Raw genomic sequence first — 7,357 nt, 5'->3', positions numbered from 1 at the left:
TTTGGTTGGCTGTGAGCAGTTGAGGGTGGATGATAGTTGTTTTGGTTGGTGGCTAGGGTATTGGATGGATAATGGTTGGAATTGGGGTAGTTATTTTGGGGTTTTCTGTATGAATTTTGGTTATTGTTCTACTGGTTATAGTTCTGGTTATTTCTTGAGTTGTTTTAGTTTGAATTCCTTTGCCATGGCTGCTGGTTCTGGTTGTGGCTATCTCCCCATCTAAGGTTTAGGTGGTTCTTCTAGGATGGGTTATAAGTGTCACCATAAATTTCATTTGATCCAGAACCTTGGTTGTGCATGTAATTCACTTGTTCTTACTGTGGATCTTCACAAGCTTCTTCACTTTGCCCCCATGTGGTTGATGGTTGGCTTGTATTCACTGTTGCAACTTGGAGGCTATCAATTCTCTTGGCCATTTGCTTAAACTGTTGCTGAATTTGCTGCTGTATCACTTTGTGTTGAGCTAGGATTGTGTCCACTCTTTCCAACTCTAGCACTCCTTTCCTTTATGATGGTTGGAAATGCCTTTGATGAGCAAAGAAATATTGGTTGTTAGCCATCATATCAATGAGATTTTGGGCTTCTACTGCTGTCTTCATGAGTTGCAAAGAGTTTCAAGCTGAGTGGTCTAGTGCTTTTTGAGCCTTCAAAGTGAGTTCTTCATAGAAGTTTTAAAGTATGTCCCATTCATTGAACATTTCAGGAGGGCACTTTCTGATCAGGGTTTTGTATCTCTCCCAAGCCTCATAGAATAACTCACCATCCATCTGAGTGAATGTTTGGACCTCTATTTTGAGCCTGATGATTCTTTAGGGAGGATATAATTTGGCTAAGAACTTGTTTAGTAGATCTTTCCAAGTGTTGATGCTATCTCTTGGAAATGACTTCAACCATTGAGTAGCTTTGTCTCTGATGGAAAATAGAAATAGTAACAGCTTGTAAATATCAGGACGCACACCATTGGTTTTGACAGTGTCACAAATCCTTAGAAAAATGGATAAGTGTTGGTTTGGATCTTCAAGTGGGCCTCCTCCATAGGAGCAGTTGTTTTGTACCAAAGTGATGAGCTGTGGCTTCAATTCAAAGTTATTTGCATTGACATTGAGAGTAAGGATGCTACTCCCACAATGCCTTGGATTTGCAAACGTGTAGAAAGCCAAAACTCTTCTCTAAAGTGGATTTTTATTGGCCACTCCTTCTGGTGGGTTAGAATGAGAAGGATTCCCCTCCATTTCTTGATATTCTTCCTCAGGAACTTCTTCACCAATGACTCCCTTCCCTCTGGCTTCTTTTCTTATTCTTCTGAAAGTTCTTTCGTCAAGATCACCAGAGTTGGGAACCTCTCTTCTTGCCTCTGTCATACAAACAAAACACAAGAAACACACAAAACCAGAAAACCAGTAACACTTCACTCTATTGCTAGAGTGAGGTCTTGGTTAGCTTAAGCAAAAAAAAATCAAACAGTTAGTCGGTTAGTCAAAGATTAAAGAAAAAGAAAAGAAAAGTGCTTAATCTAGACCACCTCCTTACTTAATCATTGTCAATCTAATTCAATCCCTGACAACGGTGCCAAAAACTTGATGTATGGAAAGTGATCCAACATAAAACTCACCGGCAAGTGTACCGGGTCACATCAAGTAGTAATTACTCACATGAGTGAGGTCGATAATTGCATCCAACAGAAGCTAAATTGCATGAAATTTAAAGGGAGAGGGATAATTGACTGTAAATTAAAGGGCAGAGGATGTAAAGAAGCTGAATCTTGAAGTGCAAGTAATATAAATGATAGAAGCTTAGATTGAAAAAAATGTAAATAGCTAAAGCTTAGAGTGAAAGAAATGTAAATTACTTGAATTATAAAGGGCTTTGGGAGCTAGGATTTTAGAAATTAAACAAGAGAAAGTAAATGATAATCAATAGAGAAGTAAAGGATGAATTAAAATGCAGCAGATCTAAACAGAAAAGAAGAATTGCTTAAAGAAGTAAAATAGAAAGTAAATTCAGTTCAATTGCAATAACTAAAAGAGAAGTTGAAGATCTCAGGGGTTGAATGAGACTAGAGAATAAGTCTAGATCTCAATTCCTTCCTTGATCCAACAGAGAACAATTGCAGAAGAAGTAGAGATGAAAACAGCAAAGGAAACTTAGATCCAAATCACAATTCTTTGAAATTATGCAGAAAATAAACAATGAGAGATCTCAGATCAAGAATGAAACAGAATTCCTTCAATTCTCAATCCAAGATTCAAAACAAAGAATGAAGAGTGTATAAGTAAGAACAAAGAACAAGAGAACTCAATTCTCTCTTCCAATTCCCAAACCCAAAGCTCAAATCTCAAATTCAGCTCTCCAATGAAAATTTAAAGTGTCTAAAAATCCTACAAGGTAAGAAAAGGTAAAAAGTTTTCCTTTAAATCAAACTAACTTCTATTTATACACTTCCTATTTTTGGATTTTAGAATTTAGAGTGGGCTTTTTAATTTTGTGAAGATTTGAATTTAATTGGAATTTTGGTTGAATTTTGATAATGGGTCACACTCCCAGTAGAGTACTCGGTTCGCCAGGAGAGCACAGCATCCATGTTGCTTTGGCCTTCAAATGTTGCGTGACAAGCATTCTTGTCCATGTCAGGGTAGCGCTCGGGGAAGGAGGAGAGCGCAGCATCCAAGCCTTGGCCTTGTCAAGTCTTGATTCTCACCAAGCCTTCCGTGTCAGCCTCAATAGCGTGCCAATTTGTTGCGCTCCCAGCCCCTTGTCCGTGTCAATAGTGCTCGGTGACTGGGGAGAGCGCAGCTCCCTTTGTTGCATTTAATAAGGTCCTAGCTTTGAATCTTGCTGGATGCACTTCAGCCAATTTCCTTGTAAAATAAACAAAGGCAGCGCCTCCCCCTTGAGTGCAAGTCCCTGGTTCGAATCCTTGCTGAGCCTTTTTGCCTATTTTCTTTGTAAAGGAGTGTAGCACTCCTTCCTTACTCTTCATGAAGTTCCCTGGTTCGAACCTTCACCAAACCATTTTGGCTAATTTCTTTTTGCAAGTAACGTTTCTCTTGTCCCTTGGCTCATGGGTTCAATTCTTTGTGGCTTCACTAGCAAATATTGCTCCTTGCATTTATTTTGGATGGAGCCCGATAAAGTTAATTGTGTTAACCGAGCATTGTGAGTTTTGCCTTGCTTCCTTGGTGCTCGGTTAACAAGGAGAGCGCAGCTTCCTTGCCCCTTAATTTTTTGGCTTTGGGTAGGGCTCTCATAGAGAGCACTGAGCTCTTTAAGAGAGCGCTATGGCTCTTCTCCCTTGATGTGCCACGCTTTTATTTCCTTTGGCTACGCTTCATTGGCCACGCTTTCTTGTTTCTTTCTTTTCTTCACCTACAAGTAATTAAAACAACCAATCAAAGTATCACCAAATTCACAAGGTTTATAAATCATTCAAAAAACAATTAATTTTAGCTTAAACCTCATGATTTTGTGTCAATTAAAGGATGGTTGATTGATTCAACAAAACCATGCAATTCCACTCCAAATCACTTACTTATAATGCAAGAAAGTGCATTAAACCTAATGAAACAAGTGAAAAATGCTTGAAAAGCTAGCATAAGATGACTTGTCATCAATTACTTAACAAAATGGATTGAGGAAAAGCCCATAGCTAATGCCACTGCTCAAAGAAGTCAGAAATTCTTGTACAGAAATATTGTTACAAGGTGTGGGGTTCCTTACTCCATTGATGAGCGGATAATTTATACGCTTTTTGGCATTGTTTTTAGGTAGTTTTTAGTAAGTTCAAGCTACTTTTAGGGATGTTTTCATTAGTTTTTATGTTAAATTCACATTTCTGGACTTTACTATGAGTTTGTGTGTTTTTCTGTGATTTTAGATAATTTCTGGCTGAAATTGAGGGACTTGAGCAAAACTCTGATAGGAGGCTGACACTGCTGATGCTGTTGGAATCTGACCTCCCTGTACTCGAAATGGATTTTCTAGAGCTACAAAACTCTAAATGGCGCGCTCTCAACAGCGTTGAAAAGTAAACATCTAGAGCTTTCCAGCAATATATAATAGTCCATACTTTATTCTGGAATTGACGACGTAAACTAGCGCTCAACGCCAGTTCCATGCTGCTGTCTGGAGTAAAACGCCAGAAACACGTCACGACCCGGAGTTGAACGCCCAAAACACGTTACAACTTGGCGTTCAACTCCAAAAGAAGCCTCAGCTCGTGGATAGATCAAGCTCAGCCCAAACACACACCAAGTGGGCCCCGGAAGTGGATTTATGCATCAATTACTTACTCATGTAAACCCTAGTAGCTAGTCTAGTATAAATAGGATAATTTACTATTGTATTAGACATCTTTGGTCTCAGTTTTGTTTTATTCTTCATCTTAGGAGACTATTGATCACGTTTTGGGGGCTGGCCATTCGGCCATGCCTGAACCTTTCACTTATGTATTTTCAACGGTGGAGTTTCTACACACCATAGATGAAGGATGTGGAGCTCTGCTGTACCTCAAGTTTTAATACAATTACTACTGTTTCTATTCAATTCTCTTTATTCCTATTCTAAGATATTCGTTGCACTTCAACTTGATGAATGTGATGATCCGTGACACTCATCATCATTCTCACCTATGAACGCGCGTGACTGACAACCACTTTCGTTCTACCTTAGGCCGGGCGTATATCTTTTGGATTCCTTAAACAGAATCTTCGTAGTATAAGCTAGATTGATGGCGGCATTCATGTGAATCTGGAAAGTCTAACCTTGTCTGTGGTATTCCGAGTAGGATTCCGGGATTGAATGACTGTGACGAGCTTATCTGAAATTCCCACAATTAATTTACATAGGTATTTCTATCCTATGTTATTTATCTTTATTTTCTGCTTATTATTTATTATTATTCGAAAATCCATAATCAATTATAATCCGCCTGACTGAGATTTACAAGATGACCATAGCTTGCTTCATACCAACAATCTCTGTGGGATCGACCCTTACTCACGTAAGGTTTATTACTTGGACGACCCAGTACACTTGCTGGTTAGTTAAACGGAGTTGTGTCCACACATAGCAAAGAGCCATTATAATTATTCCATACAACAACAAAGAATACAACATTGATGATCACAATTTCATCCACCAAGTTTTTGGCGCCGTTGCTGGGGATTGTTCGAGTATGGACAACTGACGGTTCATCTTGTTGCTCAGATTAGGTAATTTTCTTTTCAAAAAAGTTTTCAAAAATTTTTCTTTATTTTCGTTTTTCTAAAGAATATTTTCGAAAAAAATTAATAAAAATACAAAAAAATCATAAAATAAAAAAAATCAAAAATATTTTGTGTTTCTTGTTCAAGTCTTGAGTCAACTTTTAAGTTTGGTGTCAATTGCATGCTTTAAAAAAAAATTTTCTTGCATTTTTCGAAAATTCATGCATTGATGGTGTTCTTCATGATCTTCAAGTTGTTCTTGACAAGTCTTCTTGTTTGATCTTGATGTTTTCTTGTTTTGTGTTGTTTGTTGTTTTTCATATGCATTTTTTGTTTGTTAGAGTCCATGCATTAAAGATTTCTAAGTTTGGTGTCTTGCATGTTTTCTTTGCATCAAAAATATTTCAAAATTATGTTCTTGATGTTCATCATGATCTTCATATTGTTCTTGGTGTTCATCTTGACATTCATAGTGTTCTTGCATGCATTCTTTGTTTTTATCCATAAAGAAAAGAGAAAAACACAAAAATGACGTTTTTAATTTTTCTCTCTTTTCATTAAAAATTCAAAAATAAAAAAATATCTTTTCCTTAAAAATATTATCTTTTTATCTTATCTATTTATCTTATCTTTTTATCTTATTTTTTTTAAAATTTTATCTTTTTTCAAAATTTGATTTAAAAAAATATCTTATCTAACTTCTTATCTTCTTATCTTTTCAAATTTAATTTTAATATTTTTTTTTCAAACTAACTATTTGACTTTTTGTTTGTTTCTATCTTTTTCAAAACCAACTATCTACCTATCCCTCCCTAATTTTCGAAAATACCTCTCTCTTTTTCAAAATTTCTTTTAAATTTTAATTTTAATCATATCTTATCTTTAATTTTTGAAAATCACTAACCACTTTTTCAAAATTATTTTCGAAATTCTATCCCTCTTCTCCTTCTATTTATTTATTTATTCACTAACACTTTTCTTCATCTCTCTCCATCTCAGATCACCACCTCTATTCTTACCCATTCTTCTTCACTCTTCTTCCCTTTCTTCTTCTACTAACAATAAAGATCCTCTTTACTGTGACAAAGAGGATTCCTCTTTCTTTTCTTGTTCTCTTTTTCCCTATATGAGCAGGAACAAGGAAAAAGGCACTCTTGTTGAAGCTGATCCAGAACCTGAAAGGACTCTGAAGAGGAAACTAAGAGAAGCTAAATTACAACAATCCAGAGGTAACCTTTCTGAAATTTTCGAACAAGAGAAGGAGATGGCAGCCGAACCCAACAACAATAATGCAAGGAGAATGCTTGGTGACTTCACAAAACCAACGTCCAAATTTGATGGAAGAAGCATCTCAATTTCTACCATTGGAGCCAACAATTTTGAGCTTAAGCCTCAACTAGTTGCTTTAATGCAACAGAACTGTAAGTTTTATGGACTTCCATCTGAAGATCCTTACTAGTTTTTAACTGAGTTCTTGCAGATTTGTGAGATTATTAAGACAAATGGAGTAGATCCTGAAGTCTACAGGCTCATGCTTTTCCCTTTTGCTGTAAGAGACAGAGCTAGAACATGGTTGGACTCACAACCTAAAGATAGCCTGGACTCTTGGGAAAAGCTGGTAACGACCTTCTTGGATAAATTCTTTCCTCCTCAAAAGCTGAGCAAGCTTAGAGTGGATGTTCAGACCTTCAAGCAAAAAGATGGTGAATCCCTCTATGAAGCTTGGGAAAGATACAAGCAGTTGACCAAAAGGTGTCCATCTGACATGTTTTCAGAATGGACCATATTAGATATATTCTATTATGGTCTATCTGAGTTTTCCAAGATGCCATTGGACCATTCTGCAGGTGGATCCATTCACCTAAAGAAAACACCTGCAGAAGCTCAAGAACTTATTGACATGGTTGCAAATAACCAATTCATGTACACTTCTGAGAGGAATTCCATGAATAATGGGACGCCTCAGAGAAGGGAGTTCTTGAAATTGATGCTTTGAATGCCATATTGGCTCAGAACAAAGTGTTGACCCAGCTAGTCAACATGATCTCTCAAAGTCTTAATGGATGGAAAAATGCATCCAACAGTACTAAAGAGGCAGCTTCTGAAGAAGCTTATGATCCTAAAAACCCTGCAATGGAGAGGTTAATTACATA

General features: G+C 36.9%; 1 non-coding gene across 1 annotated transcript; it reads right to left on the bottom strand.

Moving 5' to 3' along the window:
- Nucleotides 1-6,867: 6,867 nt before the first annotated feature.
- LOC112713664 (small nucleolar RNA R71) lies at nt 6,868-6,971 on the bottom strand. The gene has a single exon (XR_003158635.1). It is a non-coding gene; the product is annotated as a small nucleolar RNA R71 (small nucleolar RNA).
- Between the last annotated feature and the right edge of the window lie 386 nt (nt 6,972-7,357).

This window comes from Arachis hypogaea, chromosome 9 (genome assembly GCF_003086295.3).
Source record: "Arachis hypogaea cultivar Tifrunner chromosome 9, arahy.Tifrunner.gnm2.J5K5, whole genome shotgun sequence".
Lineage (NCBI taxonomy): Eukaryota > Viridiplantae > Streptophyta > Magnoliopsida > Fabales > Fabaceae > Arachis > Arachis hypogaea.
The sequence above is the reverse complement of the archived record's forward strand: the minus strand, read 5'-3'. Positions and strand labels throughout refer to the sequence as shown.